Source organism: Monodon monoceros, unplaced genomic scaffold (assembly GCF_005190385.1).
Source record: "Monodon monoceros isolate NGI ecotype Baffin Bay Population unplaced genomic scaffold, NGI_Narwhal_1 Super_Scaffold_21, whole genome shotgun sequence".
Lineage (NCBI taxonomy): Eukaryota > Metazoa > Chordata > Mammalia > Artiodactyla > Monodontidae > Monodon > Monodon monoceros.
The window spans coordinates 19182136-19205001 of record NW_021703778.1 but is presented as its reverse complement, the minus strand read 5'-3'; the positions used below and the strand labels follow the sequence as shown (position 1 = coordinate 19205001).

The 22866-nt window shown below is 43.6% G+C and overlaps 1 protein-coding gene and 1 pseudogene across 1 annotated transcript in view; one reads left to right on the top strand and one right to left on the bottom strand.

Moving 5' to 3' along the window:
• Positions 1-22866, bottom strand: part of CCDC3 (coiled-coil domain containing 3) — a 102951-nt gene that overhangs the window by 56307 nt on the left and 23778 nt on the right. The window lies entirely within an intron of this gene.
• LOC114904428 lies at positions 20582-21019 on the top strand (annotated as a pseudogene).

Genomic DNA, 22866 nt, shown 5'->3' with positions numbered 1-22866 from the left:
TAAGGCACATCCCATTCTAAGCTGGAGTCCTGATATGTTCCTAGTTCCTGCCAAGTCGCCATCCACCAGGGCTGGGGGACAAGCATGCTCCATAGCCACCTGGAGACTCTAGATCACATTCCAGATGCCTCTAAAAATGAGGAATTCCAGTATGGAGGTTCCTTAAAAAACTAAAAATAGAACTACCATATGATCCAGCAATCCCACTCCTGGGCATATATCTGGAGAAAACCATAATCCGAAAGGATACATGCACCCCAAAGTTCACTGCAGCACTATTCACAATAGCCAAGACATGGAAGCAACCTAAGAGTCCACTGATGGAGGAATGGATAAAGAAGATGTGGTACATATATACAATGGAATATTAGTCATTAAAAGGAATGAAATAATGCCACTTGCAGCAACATGGACAGACCTAGAGATTATCATACTAAGTGAAGTAAGGTCAGACAGAGAAAGACAAATATCATATAATATCACTCATATGTGGAATCTAATTTTTTAAAAAATTAAACAAATGAACTTACTTACAAAAGAGAAATAGATTTACAGATACCAAAAACAAACTTATGGTTACCAAAGGGGAAACGTGGAAGGGAGAGATAAATCAGGAGCTTGGGATGAACAAACACACACTACTATATATAAGACAGGTAACCAACAAGGACCTAACTATACAGTGCAGGCAACTCTACTCAATATTCTGTAATAACCTATATGGGAAAAGAATCTAAAAATGAATGAATATATGTATATGTATAACTGAATCACTTTGCTCTACACCTGAAACTAACACAACATCATAAATTAACTATACTGCAATAAAATTAAAATTTTTTACAAAATAAAAATGAGGAATTCCAGAAGACAGCTTGGTTTGGGGTAAACAGCACAGCAGAGGGAAGTAGGGTGGTATAGTAGAAAGACTCCCAACTTTGGGTGTGGACAGGCCTGGGTTTGAATCCCACCAACTCACCAACTGTGACTAGGCAGCCTTCTCCTCTAAGCCTGGTCCCTTCACTGTGAGGTGGGGACACCACCACCTGGTTTTTGGAATTGTCATGAGGAATAAAGAAGTTCAGAAGAACAATGACAGGAGCTACCATTTATGGAGTCTTCAGGGGAAGGAGACCAGATGAGACCAGCCCTTAGGGCTGCAAGAAACAGAACATTCACACTCCATCTTGCGAGAGCACCAGAATCACAACTAACTGCTAAACAGTCATGACAGGAAGACACTGGATCTCACCAAAAAAGATACCCCACATCCAAAGACAAAGGAGAAGACACAATGAGACAGTAGGAGGGGCACAATCACAATAAAATCAAATCCCATAACTGCTGGGTGGGTGACTCACAAACTGGAGAACACTCATACCACAGAAGTCCACCCATTGGAGTGAAGGTTCTGAGCCCCACGTCAGGCTTCCCAACCTGGGCGTCCAGCAACTGGAGGAGGAATTCCTAGAAAATCAGACTTTGAAGGCTAGCGAGATTTGATTGCAGGACTTCGACAGGACTGGGGGAAACAGAGACTCCACTCTTGGAGGGCACACACAAGGTACTGTGCACATCAGGACCCAGGGGAAGGAGCAGTGACCCCATAGGAGACTGAACCAGACCTACCTGCTAGCGTTAGAGGGTCTCCTGCAGAGGCGGGGGATGGCTGTGGCTCACCATGGGGACAAAGACACTGGAAGCAGAAGTTTGGGAAATACTCCTTGGCGTGAGCTCTCCCAGAGTCCGCTATTAGCCCCACCAAAGAGCCAGGGTAGGCTCCAGTGTTAGGTCGCCTCAGGCCAAACAACCAATAGGGAGGGAACCCAGCCCCACCCATCAGCAGTCAAGCGGGTTAAAGTTTTACTGAGCTCTGCCCACCAGAGGAACAGCCAGCTCTACCCACCACCAGTCCCTCCCATCAGGAAACTTGCACAAGCCTCTCAGATAGCCTCATCCACCAAAGGGCAGACAGCAGAAGCAAGAAGAACTACAATCCTGCAGCCTGTGGAACAAAACAAAAGACACAGGCTCACTGAATGGATACAAAAACAAGACCCATATATATGCTGTCTACAAGAGCCCCACTTCAGACCTAGGGACACACACAGACTGAAAGTGAGGGGATGGAAAAAGAGACCATGCAAATGGAAATCAAAAGAAAGCTGGAGTAGCAATACTCATATCAGATAAAATAGACTTTAAAATAGAGAATGTTACAAGAGACAAGGAAGGACACTACATAATGATCAAGGGATCAATCCAAGAAGAAGATATAACAATTATAAATATATAGGTACCCAACATAGGAACACCTCAATACATAAGGCAACTGCTAACAGCTATAAAAGAGGAAATCGACAGTAACACAATAATAGTGGGGGACTTTAACACCTCACTTACACCAATGGACAGATCATCCAAAATGAAAATAAATAAGGAAACAGAAACTTTAAATGACACAATAGACCAGATAGATTTAATTGATATTTATAGGACATTCCATCCAAAAACAGCAGATTACACTTTCTTCTCAGGTGTGCATGGAACATTCTCCAGGATAGATCACATCTTGGATCACAAATCAAGCCTCAGTAAATTTAAGAAAATTGAAATCATATCAAGCATCTTTTCTGACCACAATGCTATGAGATTAGAAATCAATTACAGGGAAAAAAACGTAAAAAACACACACACGGAGGCTAAACCATACATTACTAAGTAACCAAGAGATCACTGAAGAAATCAAAGAGGAAATCAAAAAATACCTAGACACAGATTACAATGAAAACACAACGATCCAAAACCTATGGGATGCAGCAAAAGCAGTTCTAAGAGGGAAGTTTATAGCAATACAAGCCTACCTCAAGAAACAAAAAAAATCTCAAATAAATAATCTAACCTTACACCTAAAGGAACTAGAGAAAGAAGAACAAACGAAGCCCAAAGTTAGTAGAAGTAAAGAAATCATAAAGATCAGAGCAGAAATAAATGAAATAGAAACAAAGAAAACAATAGCAAAGATCAATAAACTAAAAGCTGGTTCTTTGAGAAGATAAACAAAATTGACAAACCATTAGCCAGACTCATCAAAAAAAAGAGGGAGAGGACTCAAGTCAATAAAATTAGAAATGAAAAAGAAGTTACAACAGACACCACAGAAATACAAAGCATCCTAAGAGACTACTACCTGCAACTCTATGCCAATAAAATGGACAACCTGGAAGAAATGGACAAATTCTTAGAAAGGTATAACCTTCCAAAACTGAACCAGGAAGAATTAGAAAATATCAACAGACCAATCACAAGTAATGAAATTGAAACTGTGATTAAAAATCTTCCAACAAAAAATAGTCCAGGACCAGATGGCTTCACAGGTGAATTCTAACAAACATTTAGAGAAGAGCTAACACCCATCCTTCTCAAACTCTTCCAAAGAATTGCAGAGGAAGCAACACTCCCAAACTCATTCTATGAGGCCACCATCACCCTGATACCAAAACCAGACAAAGATACGACAAAAAAAAGAAAATTACAGACCAATATCACTGATGAATATAGATGCAAAAATCCTCAACAAAATACTAGCAAACAGAATCCAACAACACATTAAAAGGATCATACACCACGATCAAGTGGGATTTATCCCAGGGATGCGAGGATTCTTCAGTATACACATATCAATGTGCTATACTATATTAACAAATTGAAGAATAAAAACCATATGATCATCTCAATAGATGCAGAAAAAGCTTTTGACAAAATTCAACACCCATTTACGATAAAAACTCTACAGAAAGTGGGCACAGAGGGAACCTACCTCAACATAATAAAGGCCATATATGACAAACCCACAGCAAACATCATTCTCAATGGTGAAAAACTGAAAGCATTTCCTCTAATATCAGGAACAAGACAAGGATGCCCACTCTCACCGCTATTATTCAACATAGTTCTGGAAGTCCTAGCTACAGCAATCAGAGAAGAAAAAGAAACAAAAGGAATACAAAATGGAAAAGAAGAAGTAAAACTGTCACTGTTTGCAGATGACATGATACTAAACATAGAGAATCCTAAAGATGCCACCAGAAAACTACTAGAGCTAATCAATGAATTGGGTAAAGTTGCAGGATACAAAATTAATGCACAGAAATCTCTGGCATTCCTATACACTAATGATGAAAAATCTGAAAGAGAAATTAAGGAAACACTCCCATTTACCACTGCAACAAAAAGAATAAAATACCTAGGAATAAACCTACCTAGGGAGACAAAAGATCTGTATGCAGACAACTATAAGACACTGATGAAAGAAATTAAGGATGATACAAACAGATGGAGAGATATACCATGTTCTTGGATTGGAAGAATCAATAATGTGAAAATGACTATACTACCCAAAGCAATCTACAGATTCAATGCAATCCCTATCAAATTACCAATGGTATTTTTTTTACAGAACTAGAACAAAAAATCTTAAAATTTGTATGGAGACACAAAAGACCCCAAATAGCCAAAGCAGTCTTGAGGGAAAAAAACAGAGCTGGAGGAATCAGACTCCCTGACTGCAGGCTATACTACAAAGCTACAGTAATCAAGAGAATATAGTACTGGCCCCAAAACAGAAATATAGATCAATGGAACAGGACAGAAAGCCCAGAGATAAACCCACACGCCTATGGTCAACTAATCTATGACAAAGGAGGCAAGCATATACAATGGAGAAAAGACAGTCTCTTCAATAAGTGGTGCTGGGAAAACTGGACAGCTACATGTAAAAGAATGAAATTAGAACACTCCCTAACACCATATACAAAAATAAACTCAAAATGGATTAGAGACCCAAATATATAGACCGGACACTATAAATCTCTTAGAGGAAAACGTAGGAAGAACACTCTTTGACATAAATCACAGAAAGATCTTTTTTGATCCACCTCCTAGAGTAATGGAAATAAAAACAAAAATAAGCAAATGGGACCTAATGAAACTTAAAAGCTTTTGCAAAGCAAAGGAAACTACAAACAAGATGAAAAGACAACCCTCAGAATGGGAGAAAATATTTGCAAACAAATCAATGGACAAAGGATTAATCTCCAAAATATGTAAACAGCTCATGCAGCTCAATGTTAAAAAAACAAACAACCCAATCCAAAAATGGGCAGAAGGCCTAAACAGACACTTCTCCAAAGAAGACATACAGATGGCCAAGAAGCACATGAAAAGCTGCTCAACATCACTAATTATTAGAGAAATGCAAATCAAAACTACAATGAAGTATCACCTCACACCAGTTAGAATGGGCATCATCAGAAAATCTACAAACAACAAATGCTGGAGAGGGTGTGGAGGAAAGGGAACCCTCTTGCACTGTTGGTGGGAATGTAAATTGATACAGCCACTATGGAGAACAGTATGGAGGTTCCTTAAAAAACTGAAAATAGAACTACCATATGATCCAGCAATCCCACTACTGGGCATATACCCTGATAAAACCACAATTCAAAAAGACACATGCACCCCAATATTCTTGCAGCACTATTTACAATAGCCAGGTCATGGAAGCAACCTAAATGCCCATAGACAAATGAATGGATAAAGAAGATATGGTACATATATACAATGGAATATTACTCAGCCATATTAAGGAATGAAATTTGGTCATTAGAGACATGGATGCATCTAGCGACTGTCATACAGAGTGAAGGAAGTCAGAAAGCGAAAGACAAATATCTCATATTAACGCATATATGTGGAACCTAGAAAAATGATACAGATTAACCGGTTTGCAGGGCAGAAATTGAGACACAGATGTAGAGAACAAACGTATGGACACCAAGGGGGAAAGCGGCGGGGGAGGGGGCGTGGTGGTGGTGTGATGAATTGGGAGATTGGGATTGACATATATATACTAATATTTATAAAATGGATAACTAATAAGAACCTGCTGTATAAAAAATAAAATAAATAAAATAAAAAAGAAAGAAAAAGAACATCCTAGCACAGTGCAAGTCCCTCTGCCAGGTGTGAGTCCTGATAAAGGGCCACTACAGCTGCCCACCCTGATACAGGGCCACTACAGCTGCCCACCCTACGGGGTAAGTCTCCAGGATAAAGGGAAGAAGGAGGAGGCCCTGGAGAGAGTCCAACCAAGGTGGGAGGCCTGAGCGATGGAAGAAGGCAGGGAGGCAACCTGGCCTCACGTCTGAGTCCTTGGGGTAAGCTGCCGGCTGTCACCTGTGTAGACCAGCACTGTCCACCTCTGGGAAGGGTAGGGGGAGACAACCAATATGGAAGTCTCCTCCAAGAGGTCAGAGGTCGAGATTATTTGCTGGGTTCCCAGTGCCACCAGAAGGCCACTGCTGTCTCCGAGTCAGTGAGAAGGGGTAAGTTTCCCTCTCTCTCATGCACGTTACCCAATTCCCACTGCACTTAGGGCTTCCAGGTAAACCCAACCCCAGTCCCACACCCCCAAGGCCTCTTGCATATAACCCTAGCTTTTCTCCCGGGAGCATGATGTAGTTTTAAACAAAAGTCACTACACCAGACATTTGGGGACCTGAATTATTTTCCTACCTGCTAACAACCTCTGTGACTTTGCGTTGGTCACTTACCCACCCCCTGCCACGTTCTCATCTGTAATGACATCTGTGGTTGTGAAAATGACATGAGAAATAAAAGCATTCCCAAACTAGGCAGCACTAGAGAAAGGTCCAAGATGATCTTTGGAAAGGTCAAAGACATAGACAGTAGCCCCTTTAATGGTAGGAGATTTAAGGGGCGATGGACAGCGTCCCAAATCTGAGATACCTAGGCCTCCATAAGGAAACACATTGGATAGGAAATACCTGCTGGGTACAGTGAGAAAAGCCTCATCCCATGCAGAAACAATGGCCAGGTTTTCAAACTTCCTGTCTGGACTTTCCATTTATGAGACAGGCTGCTTTCAGAACCCGGCCAAGCCAGCGTGTTCCATACGTCATCAACAGAGCACAGGAACAGGGCAGTTCGGTGCAGGCCAGAGGTCTCCACTGCCACCAAAATGATGATCCTGCTGGCAGGGACTGGCCACATGCCTCTCCTCCTGTTTTCCTCTCAAAGTGTGTTTTTATAGCTGTTATCTTTATCAGCAGAGGGGACGGAACTGCCTGATGGTAGATTGATACATTGAAGTGATAGCAATTATACAGAATTTGGAAATCATGCATGTGGCAATTTTATCCACCTCAACTCGGCCTCAGAATACCCTGCAGAAGGGGAGGGAGGGGTGGGATGGAAAGGGAATTACGGCCCAGACAGAACACGAGGTACTGGGAAGCAGAGGGCACGGGGCTGAAGGCTGAGTGAGCTCTGACTATGAGTCACAGTGGAGCTGGGAGCCGAGCTCAGTCAGGAGACCCAAGGTGCGCTGGACCCCCAGGCCAACAGGACACCCCCATCTTTCTAGGAGAAAGGGGACGTGGGTGAGTGGATCAAGAAGAGGCCCGGTGTTTCCCAGTGACGTCATCTGCGACCTTAATCCCAGAAAAGGAATCAGGAGGGTGTTTTATGAGAGTCCTCCGTGCAGCCCAGAGAAGCCCCACGGTCTGCTCACTTCCTCTCTGTCCGGAGGCCCATCCTTCAAGGTCGGATGAGGACACTCTCTCGCCAGCTCCTACAATGGTAGGAACCAACCTTACTCAGAGCAAGACCTGATTTCTGCCAGGCGCAAGGGAAGAAAACAGGGCTGACTCAACCCATCCGAATGGAAGTGGGTGGGAGGAGGCGGGTAGGATGAACCCAGCTTCTCAAGACAGTCCCGACAATCCCCTGCCCTTCCTGGAAACTTCTTGGAACCCAAATCAAAGGCAGGAGACGGAAAGAGAGGCTGGAGGTGTAGGAGGAGAAGATGGAAGACAGAATAATCACAGTAAGAACAAGAGAACCAATATTTATCGGGGCTTTACTCTAAGGGTATTAAGTATATTAACATGAGCTAATACATTTAACTCCTAACGACCCTGTGAAGTCAAGTCTATTATTATCCTATTTTTTTTCATGAGGAAACTGATCCCACAGCTGATACTGTTCACTTTCATGCCAGGTGTTTGAAAAATGTCCCCAAGGCCTTTAAGACACGAGTTAACTGTCACTCCGAGTAGCCAAGCAGAAAAGGGCAGCATGGCTAGGAATCGCCGTTCCACGTGGCGAAACAGGAGTGTGGCGTCCTGTTGTCGAGAGCTTTTGGGAGAGTGTAGGGAAGAGAAACAGATGCAGCTCTCGGAGCGCTTGACGCTGACCCACCAGCAGAGGCACCCGCCTTTCTGAGCAGCTGGGTCCTTGCTGCCGGCTCCACGGTGGGCTTCCATCCCCACTAGGTCACTGCCTAACTGCGGGGAGGCGGGGCTCTGTGAAGCTTCGTCCTTTCAACATCTTGAATTCTTCAGTGGGTCTTATTTGAACCGCATCCAGGGATGAAGGTGGATGGCCAGATCTGGATCTCTGGAGCTCCAATAATGTGTTCTCCCACTTTAACAGTTACCATTTTTTGAACACCTACTGTGTGTCAGAGACGTGTAGTAGCTAGGGTTTTATATACATTATCTCCTGAAATCTTAACCTCTTCAAGGTAAGTAATGCCTACCCTGTACATTGTGCCATGACAAATGAAGAATCTGAGACCACCCTCCTGCCACCACCTCCACAATAAAGGGATTCCCAAAGGTCAAATGTCCAGTGAGGCCAGGAGTCAAGTCCATGCCTGACTGAGTTCATGTTATCATGTGGGCTTCTCTGGCCTTCATTATTAGGTTTAAATTGTTTTAACACCATGGACTTCGACCCTGCCATCTACACCCTCTTCCCAAGCCCCTGACCCAGCAGGGAGCAGAGGCATCTCTCCCTCGTAAATGTCCTCCACCACACACACACACACACATGCACGCATGCACGCACACACACACTCACACTCTCTCTCTCTCTCTCTCTCTGTCTGTCTCTCTCTCTCTTTCTGTCTCTCCCTCACCCTCTCTCTCTCTCTCCTGGCCTCCCACGCCCTCCTTTTGGGCCTAGCCCCCAGCCCAAGTTCTGAACAGACAGGAACCTTCCCATGTTCTACTCAATTCCAACCCCACCTACTGCACACAGGTCAGCCTTGTAAGAGAAGAACTTGAATTTCAGCAGCCTTTCACGAGAAAGGCTGCAAGTAAAAAAAATCCACCGAGCCAATTCACCCCTAGTTGTTTTTCCAAGTAGAAGAGAGATGGGCAAATCAATACTCAACAACCCCTCCCATGGTCTACAGCACTCAAGTCTCTCTTTGTGCACAAGGCCAGGCCTGCAGCCAAGGGCTCTCAACAAACAGCTGTCCACCTGCTGAGTATTGGGGGACAAGTCCTGCTAACAGTCCTTCTGTTGCCAGCGCCCTCAGTCACACAAGGGATGCCCCTGGCAAGTGACAAGAAATGGACACACTGTGCATGTAACCAGCAACTCTTACAGACAGCCTCGAAGCATTTCACTCTTATCAACCTTTAACCTTGTTGGCAAGGGTGGTAGTTATCCCAACCCCAGTTTGCAGGTGCTAACCTTCATTTCCCCAGGTTTCAATGAATTGAGTCAGGCTAGAAATTCAGGACACAGCACAGTCACGGGACCCTGGGCCCCAAGACGCACCCTTCCACATTGCATCCTACTGACTTAAAGACAGGAGGTGAGAATCCCTGTGGGGGTAAGATGGCTGTTATTCGCATCTCAGCCTCCAGGTCTCCCCAGATGGGGTCCAGACAGTGGAGCAAGGCCACCTCAACCAGCCACAAGCCCGGGCTTGGTGAGAAGCATGTCTCTGGAGACCAAGGTCTCTGCCCCATTTCCCTCAGATGGATGAGTAGAAAGATGAGCAGTAGCAGCAGTGTAAGTGAGGGACGGGCGGTCAGCAGAAGCTCCTGGACCAGCATAAATGAAAGGAAGTGGTGTTTCTGGAGCTGGTACTTGAGCATTCATTCTTCCATTCGCTGAGCAATTTCTGTGTGTTAAGCTACAAGGATGATGAAGACATGGTCCCTACCCTCAGAGTAGCGGGTATAATGGAGAAGCATAGGGATGGGGAACAGGGGTAGCCAAGAATTCTAAGTGAATTCCACCACATAAGATTGAATTATCAGGACACGAATCCACAACCACAAAGAAATGTATGTTATAGAATTTATTTTTCTACATCTGATCCTAAACCTGCTTCTAACTTACGGTCTTATGATGTAAGCAGATAAAAACAGATGCATGCACCTCTACACATGCCCTGTCCCATATGCAAAATAATGTAATTCTCGCTGAAAATCCAGTAAGACTAGTGGGGAGGGAGGGATGAATTGGCAGAGCACGAGGGAATCTCAGGGCGGCGAAACTACCCTATATGACACTCTAATGGTGCACACATGTCATTATGCATCTGTACAAACACATAGTATGTACAACACCAAGAGTGAACCCGAAAGTAAACCATGGACTCTGGGCGATTATGATGTATCAATGTAGGTTCGTCAATTGCAACAAATGTACCATCTGGAGAAGGATGTTGATAGTGGGGAAGGCCACGCATGTGTTGAGGCAGCGGGTATATGGGAAATCTTTCTATCGTCCCCTCAATTTTGCTGTGAACCTGAGAGTACTCTAAAAAATAAAGTATTTAAAAAAAAGTTCGATAAGACGACCACCAGATCATAATATAGACGGGTATTTAGTCCAGTCCGGCTGCTAAAACAAAGTACTATAGACTGGGTGACTTGCACATAACAGAAATTTACTTCTCACAGTTCTAGAGGCTAAGAAGTCCATCAAGACATTGGCAGATTCGGTGTCAGGTGAGTGCAGCTTCCTGGTCCATAAGTAGCAGCTTCCTGGTCCATAAGTAGCCATCTTCTTCGCTATGCCCTCACATGGAGGGACAGGGAGCTCACTGAGGTCTCTTCTATAAGGGCACTAATCCCATTCATAAGGCTCCACCCTCATGACCTAATCACCTCCCAATCCCATCGCATTGGGGGTTAGGGTTTCAAGATATGAATGGGGGGAAGGGCACATAAACATTCAGTCTGTGGCAACAAGAGCCCTGGGCAGCCAGCCAGCCTACCCACCCTGAGCCCTCTCTCTGCTCACAGCCTTCTCCATGGCAGCAACAAAAATGAGACATTATGCAGTATGCCAGGCATTTTGAGCCTCCATTGCCACCCTCTAGGGTCCAAGATTTAAAGAGACGTCCATTTGGAAGCCCAGATTTCTCAGTCTGCAAGCTCTGCCTTCACACACCATCCTGAGAAGTTCAGTGGGCCAAAATGCAAACCATTTGGGGATTTGCCAAATTACAGAGCTCCATTCAGCAGCTAGCCACTTCTTAATCTGTGCCAGAGTCTTTGCATACATAGCTCATTTAAATCTTAAAATAGCCCTGTGCAAAGAGATCATTACCCCAGTTTTACAGATAAAGCAGCAGAGACTCAGAGAGGTTGAACGTCTTACCCACAGTCACAGAATGAGTTTGGAGCAGTACCAGGATTCAGCCCCCAGGTCTCCCCAGGGCAACACTCAAAATGGTATCCACCACTTTTTAGTGTCCAGAGGAGAGTAAGCAGTGCCTTTGACATATTTCCTTGGTGTCCCTAAATGCCTGTAGATACCAGCGTTGATGAAGCCTTTCAAGGGAAAAGAGCAAACCTGCCACCCCTGCAGAGTTAGTAAGCTCATTGCAATGCTGACAACGACAGCATCTCAAGCTAATCTCCTTGGATAGGTCTCTCCAGAAAGCATTCAGTTCCAGCCATGAGAGCAACATGTTTGCAACATGAATTGACTAAAGGGAGAAGAAATGCCCTTCACTTAAGGGTTTCAATTAATTAGTGTTTCTCATAACAAAATCCAAGCCCTCAAAGGGCCTTTCCAATAAGGCCTTGTAAATGGTTTTCTAACCCTAGGAAAGACTTACTGCTGACTCCTTCAGGCTTATTAATATTTCATCATTAACAGATACATATTAAGTTCCTATTGTTCATGAAAAGAATTGGATTTAAAAGAGAGGATTTCTTCTCATTAGTAGCTTATGACCTTATTACAGACAGATAAAAACTTACAAAAGACACGTCAGGGGACTTCCCTGGTGGCGCAGTGGTTAAGAATCTGCCTGCCAACGCAGGGGACACGGGTTTGAGCCCTGGTCTGGGAAGATCCCACATGCCGCTGAGCAACTAAGCCCGTGCGCCACAACTACTGAGCTTGCGCTCTAGAGCCCACGAGCCACAAATACTGGGCCCTCATGCCACAACAACTGAAGCCCGCATGCCTAGAGCCCGTGCTCCGCAACAAGAGAAGCCACCGCAATGAGAAACCTGCACACCGCAACGAAGAGTAGCCCCGCTCGCCGCAATTAGAGAAAGCTTGTGAGCAGCAACGAAGACCCAATGCAGCCAAAAAATAAATTAAATTAATAAATTAATAATAATAATAAAAAAGACACGTCTGGAATAAAGCAGGTTTAATCTTCCTTAGGAACAACTGGACAGAGGAATGAACTCAGGCCCGGGCTTGTTCATGGTTGATGTCTGGATGGTATCAACTGTGTGGTTTGAGTGACCCAATGTATCGTCTAGAAAAGAAAAGCTATTTTCCCACTCTTGCTTGAGTGCCCTGTTCCACTCATTTTTTTTTCAACTGAAGTATAGTTGATTTATAACATTACATTAGTTGCAGGTTTACAGCATAGTGATTTAATATTTTTATAGAGTATACTCCATTTAAAGTTATTATAAAATATTGGCTATATTCCCTGTGCTGAACATTACATCCTTGTATCTTTTTATTTTATACATCCTTATTGGAGTATAATTGCTTCACAATACTCTGTTAGTTTCTGTTGTCCAACAAAGTGAATCAGCCATATGCACACATATATCCCCATTTCCCCTTCTTCTTGTGTCTCCCTCCCACCCTCCCTATCCCACCCCTCTAGGTCTCCGCAAAGCACCGAGCTGATCTCCCTGTGCTATGGGGCTGCTTCCCACTAGCTATGTATTTTACATTTGGTAGTGTATATATGTCAATGCTACTCTCACTTTGTCCCAGCTTCCCCTTTCCCCCCACCCCGTGTCCTCAGTTTCATTCTCTATATCTGTGGCCTTATCCTGCCCTGCCACTAGGTTCATCAGTGCCATTTTTTTTAGATTCCATATATATGCGTTAGCCTACAGTATTTGTTTTTCCCTTTCTGACTTATTTCACTCTGTATGACATACTCTAAGTCCATCCACCTCACCACAAATAACTCAGTTTCGTTCCTTTTTATGGCTGAATAATATTCCATTGTATATATGTGCCACGTCTTTATCCATTCATCTGTTGATGGACACTTAGGTTGCTTCCATGTCCTGGCTATTGTAAATAGAGCTGCAATGAACACTGTGGTACATGACTCTTTTTGAATTATGGCCCAGTAGTGGGATTGCTGGGTCATATGGTAGTTCTGTTTTTAGTTTTTTAAATATCCTTGTATCTTATTTTATACGTAGTAGTTTATACCTCTTAATCCCCTTCCACTATCATGTCCCTCCCCACTCCCCTTGACTCATTTTTTTTTTTTAAGAATTAAAGGATCTAAAGCTTTAAAATGTAAATGTTTACGGAAAGCAATAAATAATGCCACTAATCTCTCTTACCACTTTATCCTGAATTAGTCTATGAGATCAGCTTCAACTGTCTAGCAGAGCCTTGGGGTTACACAACACAGGCAGGCAAAGGACAGGTGGGGCAGAAGAAATCTCTGGGGTCTGGAGAATGGAACTCTAAGAAAGAGATAAGGTGGGAGCCATGGGCACAAGGCAGGCGGCCAATGGGGGTCTTCAGGGAGAACCCAGAGATGAAAACAAAAAGACAAACAGCACATAGAGACTAACCTGGTCTCCAGACGCAACTACGACCATTTCCCAGAAAACTGAGAAACCAACCCTTCTCTCTGGCCACAGAATAAGGAAATGAAAAAAAGGGCCCTTTTCTCAAAGCAAACAAATAGAAAGGATTTAGAAAGCACCTACAGGGCTGCCACCTGACACTGTGCAAAAATGTACTTCCTTTACTTTTTATGTATGTATGTATGTATTTATGCACACATGCATTGGTTTATTATATTCCTTTGACCTGTATTTATGACCATTTTGCTTTACTACAAAGCTACGACAGAGGCTACACACTTTTGGAACCCAATGCTAGCTTCTACTAATATTTTAATAGTTTTAGTGTTGAAATTACAGTTACCGTATTTAAAATCAAAACAGCATCACTTGGCCACATGATAAGAGCTGTAGCTGTGGGGTGGGTCTTTGTTTTCCTATAAAATTCTTCCGCGATGTTGCATTAAGGGGTTGACTAGATGACTCTTCAGCTCCCTTCTAGCACCAACATTCTTCTCCTTGTCTCTGTGCAGAGTAAATGGACTGGCCTTGAGTGCACCCCGGGGACAGAACAGGCTGGCAGCATCTGGGTTTGCCTAGGCCCCCAGGGGAAGCATGGCGCTGCCAGGTGTCACAGCTAATTTAACTAAAAGAAAGATGAAAACCAGCCACGGGAACTGAAGCCTGACAGCATTCCCTGAGAGTCTGGTGAGTGAGAACCAGAGAAGTATGGAGGAGACTAGAGGAATCTCCTCTGGCCCAAGACTCCCAGGCAATGTTTGCTCTAACCACTTAGATCCATCCCCAGAAATGTCCCCAGCTGTGTGCAAAACCACAGTGCCTGGTGAGGAAGGTGAGAGCTGAAGCTGCTAGTAAACTCCTGGGATAGGATGATGCAGAAGCAAAGGGCCTACTGGGAGAAGGGGGTGTGGGGAAGAAAAAAGGATAAAGGCAAAGATACGTTTTCCGGTCTGCATGAGCTAATATCTCCACAGGGAGAGCTCAGATGGTGGCAGATTTTTTGTTTCCAAGACAAGAAGGGGATAAATGATCATCCTGTCTTATTTAAGACCACAGCTTGATGGCCAGAGATCTCTCTTCCAAATTTCTCATGCTGCTTTGTAAAGGACAAGGACAGTCAACACATTCAGCCTCCGTGTCCACATGGGAACAATGAAACACCGAGAAAGAATTTAATGAAGAAAGCAACTGCAGTAGACTTTGGGAATAGACGTCAGAACGTCCATTTCCTAGCCTGCAAGACTCTCAGAATGCTTTATTTCCTTTCCTCCTAGTACCAGAGCACATTTCTATAGCAACTCCCAGAGAACTGGGTGCCTCATGGGGCCAGGTGGAGGTTGGCTTAAAGATCTTCTTCTTTGGGGGCACAGAAGACCCTTAACAAGAACTAGATCCCTTGTTGGATCCTCCCCTTTCAATTTCAGGATATATGTGCTGAGGTACTCTGGAATGATTTGGGGATTAAAGGGTGAACATTATGCAAGAAAAGAAATTAAAAATTAATGAAGAAATGAGGTCACTCAGTGAAGCCTCTTCAACAAACCAGGATGAGAAGCTTCTCCTGCTCACTTCTGACTTTTTGGCGAAGACACATAACTGCCATCTGTGAGGCGGTCCACAGGATGAGAGTATGGATTATTCACAAAGCTCTGAGTTTAGTTACCAAGTTCTATACCACTATGACCTACTATTATCCATTTTGCAGATGGAGAAACTGAGTCATGGTGAGATCACATGGTTATTAATGAGATAAAAATGAGCACTGGCCTAGCATGGATCCAAATCTACAGCTTGGCAGCTCTATTCACAACAATCAAGACATGGAAACAACCTAAATGTCCGTCAACAGATGAATGGATAAAGAAGATGTGGTGTATATATACAACGGAATATTACTCAGCCATAAAAAAAGAATGAAGTAATGCCATTTACCACAACATGGACAGACCAAGAGATTATCATACTAAGTGAAGTAAGTCAGAAAGAGAAAGACAAATACCATATGATATCACTTATATGTGGAATCTAAAATATGACACAAATGGGGGATTCTCTGGCAATCCAGTGGTTAGGACTCTGCACGCTCACTGCCGAGGGCCCAGGTTCAAACCCTGGCCGGGGAACTAAGGTCCCACAGGCCATGCAGCATGGCCAAAAAATAATAATAAAAAAATAAAATATGACACAAATGAACTTATCTATGAAACAGAAACAGACTCACAGACATAGAGAACAGACTTGTGGTTGCCAAGGGGGGGGGTGGAGAGATGGATTGGGAGTTTGGGGTTAGCAGATGCCAACTATTACTCATAGAATGGATAGACAACAAGGTCCTACTGTACAGCACAGGGAACTATATTCAATATCCTGGGATCAACCGTAATAGAAAAGAATAAGAAAAAGAATGTATATATATATGCATAACTGAATCACTTTACTGTACAGGAGAAATTAACACAACACTGTGAATCAGCTATACTTCAATAAAATTTTTTAAAAATCTACAGCTATGGTCACATACTACAACACGGATGAACCTTGAGGACACTATGCTAAGTGAAACAAGGCAGTCACAGAATGACAAATAATGCATGATTCCACTCATTTAAGGTATCTAAAGTAGTCAGTATCACAGAAGCAAAAAGCAGAATGGTAGTTGCCAGTGGCAGGGATATGTGGGGAATGGGAGTTACTATTCAATGGGTCTGGAGTTTCAGTTTGTGCAAAATGACAAAGTCTTAGAAATCTGCTTACAACATGTGTATAGTTAATATTTGCACTGTACACTTAATAGTTGAGGGTAGATTCCATGTTATGTGTTTTTAATCACAATTTAAAAGATCTATAGCTATGAGCAGCTTAACAGCTGTGTCTCATCCATCCTAGTGCAGCTGCAAAGAAGAGTTTGAAGACATATATACTATAAAGGAAAATGTCTACAGCCATAGCTCTAGTAAGAGGAAATGACAAACACAGGCAAAAGATATGAATAGACATTTCACCAAAGAGGCCATACAGATGGTAAACCTGCAGATGAAAAGATGACCAACATTGGCAGTCATTAGGGAAATAGAAATTTAAACTACAGTGACAAGACTGTAGTTTGTAGGGAGTTGTAGTTGTAGTTTGTAGGGAGAAACTATTTGCAAATCATATACCTAATAAGGGTCTAGTATCTAAAATATGTAAGGAACTGTTACAACTCAACAATAAAAAGACAACCCAATTGAAAACTGGGCAAAAGCTTGAATAGACATTTCTCCAAAGAAGCTACGCAAATGGCCAATAAACACATGAGAAGATGCTCAAATCATAACTCGTCAGGGAAATGAAAAATCAAAACCACAATGAAAGACCACTTCACTTCCAGCGGGATGGCTAGAATCAATAAGACAGATAATAACAAGTGTTGACAAAGATGTAGGGAAACTGGAACCCTCATACACTGCTGGTGAGAAGGTAAAATGGTGCAGCTGCTTTGGAAATCCGTTTGGCAGTTCCTCAAAAGGCTAAACATAGAATTACCATATGACCCAGCAATTCAACTCTTAGGAAAATACCCAAAAGAAAACACACATACATACATACAAAAACTTGTACAAAAACGTTGTTAGAAATATTATTCATAACAGGCAAAAGTGGAAACAACCCAAATGTCCATCAACTGATGGATAAACAAAATGTGGTAATCATACGATAGAATATTATTCAGCCATACAAAGGAATGAAGTGCTGACTCACATTACAACATGGATGAACCCACGAAACATTATGCTTAGTGAAAGAAGCCAGTCACAAAGGGCCACATATTATAAGATTTCATTTCTATGGGCAAATCCATAGAGACAGAGGATAGTGGTTGCCAGGGGCTGGGAAGAGGGCTGAATTGGGAGTGACTGGTAATGGGTACCTGTCACTCTATTGGGAGGGTTGAAAATGCTTTGGAAATACAGATAATAATGATAGTTGCACCTACCTGAGAATATACTAAAAACCATTGAATTATATACTTTAAAAGGGTGAGTTTTATGGTGTGTGAATTACATCTAAAAAAAAATTTGAACACAATGAGAACACACCTATCAGAATGGATAAAATAAAGAATACTGATAATAGCAAACAGTAATGATGCAAAAAAACTGGATCACTCATACACTGTTGGTGGGAATGTAAATGATTCAGCCACTTTGGAAAACAGTTTGCAAGTTTCCTTTAAAATGACAAATGGGCTCATCAGGTGACCCGGCATAGGATGCTCTTGGCCATTTACTGTAGAGAAATGAAAACTTTTTTTTTTTTTTAAGTGGCATACCCTTTTTTTAAAATTTATTATTTATTTTTGGCTGCACTGGGTCTTCGTTGCTGCACACGGGCTTTCTCTAGTTGAGGCAAGGAGGGGTTACTCTTCCTTGCGGTGCTCGGGCTTCTCATTGCGGTGGCTTCTTTCATTGCGGAGCACGGGCTCTAGGCGCACAGGCTTCAGTAGTTGTGGCATGCAGGCTCAGTAGTTGTAGCTCGCGGGCTCTAGAGCACAAGCTCAGTAGTTGTGGGGCATGGGCCTAGTGGCTCCGCGGCATGTGGGATCTTCCCGGACCAGGGCTCGAACCCGTGTCCCCTGCATTGGCAGGTGGATTCTTAACCACTGTGTCACCAGGGAAGTCACCTTTTTTTTTTTTTATTTTTGGCTGCACTGAGTCTTCGTTGCTGCACGCAGGCTTTTCACTGCGGTGGCTTCTCTTGTTGTGGAGCATGGGCTCTAGGTGCGCAGGCTTCAGTAGTTGTGGCGCACGGGCTTAGTTGCTCTGTGGCATGTGGGATCTGTCCGGACCGGGGCTCGAACCCGTGGCCCCTGCATTGGCAGGTGGATTCTTAACCACTGCGCCACCAGGGAGGTCCAAGAAATGACAACTTCTGTCCACTCAAAAACCTATGCATGAATGTTCAGAGCAGTTTTCATTATAGCTGATAACTCAAAACCAACAATGTCCTTCAGTGAGTGAATAGTTAACCAAATGATGGTCTACCATACCATGGAGTATTACTCAGCAATAAAAAGAAAAACAACTTTGGATGAACCTCAGAGAAGTTATGCTGAGAGAAAGAAGATAATCTCAGAAAGTTCCTTAAACTATATGGTTCCACTGACATAACACTTGAAATAACAAAATTCTGGAGATAGAGAACAGATGAGTGGCCGCCAGGGTTTGGGAATGGACAATGGAGAAGTTGTAGCTATAAGGAGTACCACGAGGGAGCGCGAGGTGATGGGACGGTTCTGTATCTTGACTGTGCTGATAGCAACAGGAAGCTACACACACACAAACAAGTGCATTATGTATAACTGGTGACTCAGCTCTGTGCATTTTACCAGTGTCATTACCCAGTTTTGCTATTGCACTAGTTATACAACATGTTCAACTGGGAAGAATGGGTGAGGGGTACCAAAGACTTCTCTCCATTTCTTTGCAACAGCCAGCGAATCTATATTTATTCCAAAATAAGAAGTGTGTGGGGTTTTTCAAGTAACTACATAGGGTATTAGTCAATGCTTAAAAGTAATGACTGTGTTTCAATAAAGCTCAGAATTGAAGGCAGGAGTCAAGAAGAAACGACAGCCTGCACAGTACAGCCACAAACCATCACCTCTACAACATGTCAGAGGAATCCTCCTTTTAGTGTGAACTGCATATACCTGATAACAAGTCAAGGACTTCTGGAGCAGACCCACTAACTTGTGTGTCCTCACTTGTCCTCTAATCCCCCGCGTGCAGCTCTGCTATCCTAACCTACCCTCATCCTCATCTCTGGGCTTCCATTCATGCTCTCTCCTGTCTGAATTCATCTTCTCTCCACTTATCCAAACCCTTCCCACTGGGTCATAAGGCCCTGCAGCAGTATCCATCTTTCCACATGGGTTAACTGTATCTCTCTAACTAGATGCCCGAGTTCAGACACCAGGTCATCTTCCTCTACCATATCCTCCATAACACACCATACAATGCTGAGAACGTAAGGAGTATCAAAGATCCCTGTTGATGGAATAAAGGCCTGCCCGCCTTAAGATCTTTTATTCTCACTCTTGCAAGCTAGGTGATGGAGAACGGGTACACACAGGGGCATGAAAGCCAAGACAACGTTTCACACGTAATTGTAACTGTGTACTTTTAAAATCATCATCTCAGTTGCTTTTTTTTTTTTTTTTTTTTTGCGGTACGCGGGCCTCTCACTGTTGTGGCCTCTCCCGTTGCAGAGCACAGGCTCCGGGACGCACGGGCTCAGCAGCCATGGCTCACGGACCCAGCCGGTCTGCGGCATGTGGGATCTTCCCAGACCAGGGCACGAACCCGTGTCCCCTGCATCAGCAGGCGGACTCTCAACCACTGCGCCACCAGGGAAGCCCCTCAGTTGCTTTTTATTACAGGGCTATGAATGATGCATAGGAGGTATAATCTGATCCATTTTACGGATAAGGAAACTTAGTTCAGAGTGGCTAAGTGATATAGAAAATCACAATTGGTACTGAGTCAGGGTTAGAAACCAAGACTCATCCTAAAACCTTAACGAGATGCAAATTGCCACTTTAAACTTTGTTTTTAAAAATTACTGCTCTCTTCCCTTTTGCGGCCATTGCTGAAGCACGAGCGGCTAAAATGAAGTGCAATCCCTTTGTGACTTCTGACCCAAGCGAGAAGAGGAAAAGGCATTTCAATGCGCCTTCCCACATTCGCAGGAAGATTATGTCTTCCCCTGTTTCTAAAGAGCTGAGACAGAGGTACAATGTCCGATCCATGCCCATCCGAAAGAATGATGAAGTTCATGTTGTACAAGGGCACTACAGAGGGCAGCAAATTGCCAAAGTAGTCCAGGTTTACAGGAATAAATATGTCATCTACGTTGAACGAGTGCACTGGGAGAACGCTAACAGCACGACTGTCCCTGTGGGCATTCACCCCAGCAAGGTGGTTATCACCAGACTAAAACTGAACAAAGACCGCAAAAAGATCCTCAAACGTAAAGCCAAATCTCACCAAGTAGGAAAGGAAAAGGGCAAATATAAGGAAGAAACAATTGAGAAGATGCAGGAATAAAGTAATCTTGAATACAACTTTCATTAAAAACTGTTAAAAATGAAAAGAAGGGCAAATTATTAGTAAATTAAGATGCAAATATTCCCAAAATGAAGTGTAACTTTTGCAACCCAAAATATGGTACTTAGCCAACACCTTGGGGTGGCTGGGGCCCTATATGAAGAGGAAAAAGGAAAAGCCTTAAAAAGTGGGGATAGAAGAGCAGACTGTGATCAGGGAACAATTGGAGGAACACAGGAAAAGCCCCACTTTTGAATCCAGGAATGAATCCAGCCATTCCTCTCCAGCACCACTGCTGTCCCCTAGACCCTGCCTCCATCACTCAGAGCACATCACTCCACTCAACAGCTCCCCGAAGCATAAAGATCTAAACTTGACCTTGCTTAGAAAGCTCTAATTGGTCCGGGTCCTGCTCACCTCTCTAAACTCATCTCATTCCATTCGTCCCTACCAACAATGCTCCCTTCGCACCTTTCCATCCCTCAAGCATGCCTAGCAGGGTCTTGCACAGCAGCACTGGCTTCTTCTCCTGCCTGGAATGCTTTGCCACCTGACCTTTGTACAGCTTGCCCTTGTCATTCAGACTTCAGTGTAGGTGTCACCCCCTCAGCCTAAAGTAGTTGCTAATTCCTCTTCGTCATTTACCACCCTCTTTTAGTTCTTTGCCAAACATCATTAACTGACATGTTTCTTATTGACTGATGTATTGATTGATGTATTGATTGTCTCTCCCTCATCCCACTACAGTGTAAGCTCTAGGAGGGCAGGGAACTCTTTTCTCTTTTTTTCTTTTGTAATCCCAGTGCCTGACATATAGCAGGTATTCAATAAATATGTGTACAGTGAAGGTCTGAATAAATGAATGAATGAAAAAGACCACCACCCTACCTCCTTCACAGTTCTGGTTCTACCTGGCCAATGAATGACCTATTAATGGCAATCTAAAAGCTACTAACATTCAACTAGAGGATAAGTAAATAGCATGACCCTTGATATCACAAAAAGTACTTTGAAAACAGTAAACCGCTGACCCTTGAACAACACGGGGGTTAATCCACGTATAACATAGTTGGCCCTGTGCACCCTCAGACTCAACTAACCATGGACCGTGTAGTACTGTATTTACTATTGAAGAATATCTGCATATAAATGGACCCGTGCAGTTCAAACCTGTGTCGTTCAAGGGTCAACTGTATTACAGATCATCTTACAAGGTCCAGATCAAGCCCCCTCTCTTCTCTGAAATCTTCCTGGGATACTCAAGGCCCCATTGATCCCCCCTTTCTCTGACTTCCTAAAGCTTTTACTGCCTACACCACTCATGTGATACTTTACAACCCTCTTCTTTTTTCTTTTTGCGGTACGCGGGCCTCTCACTGTTGTGGCCTCTCCCGTTGCGGAGCACAGGCTCCGGACGCGCAGGCTCAGCGGCCATGGCTCACGGGCCCAGTCGCTCCGCGGCATGTAGGATCTTCCCGGACCGGGGCACGAACCCGCGTCCCCTGCATCGGCAGGCGGACTCTCAACCACTGCGCCACCAGGGAAGCCCTACAACCCTCTTCTGTATTTTGGTACCCATGCCTACCATGCGAGGGAACCATGCTAGGTCCTGGGAATACAACAACCAGTAAAAAGGAGTTTATATCCCGGTTGGGGGACATGAATAGTAAGCCAGTATTTTCATAAACCGTTGTATTTGTGATAAGTGTCACACACACACACACACAAAAGTGTGCACTAACGGCATAATCAAAGGACAAAACCAGACCAGCTGCATAAAGGAAGGATAGCAAGTAGGAAGTGCGTCAGGGAAGTACCAGTCTATGAGAAGAAAATCTTTCAGCTTT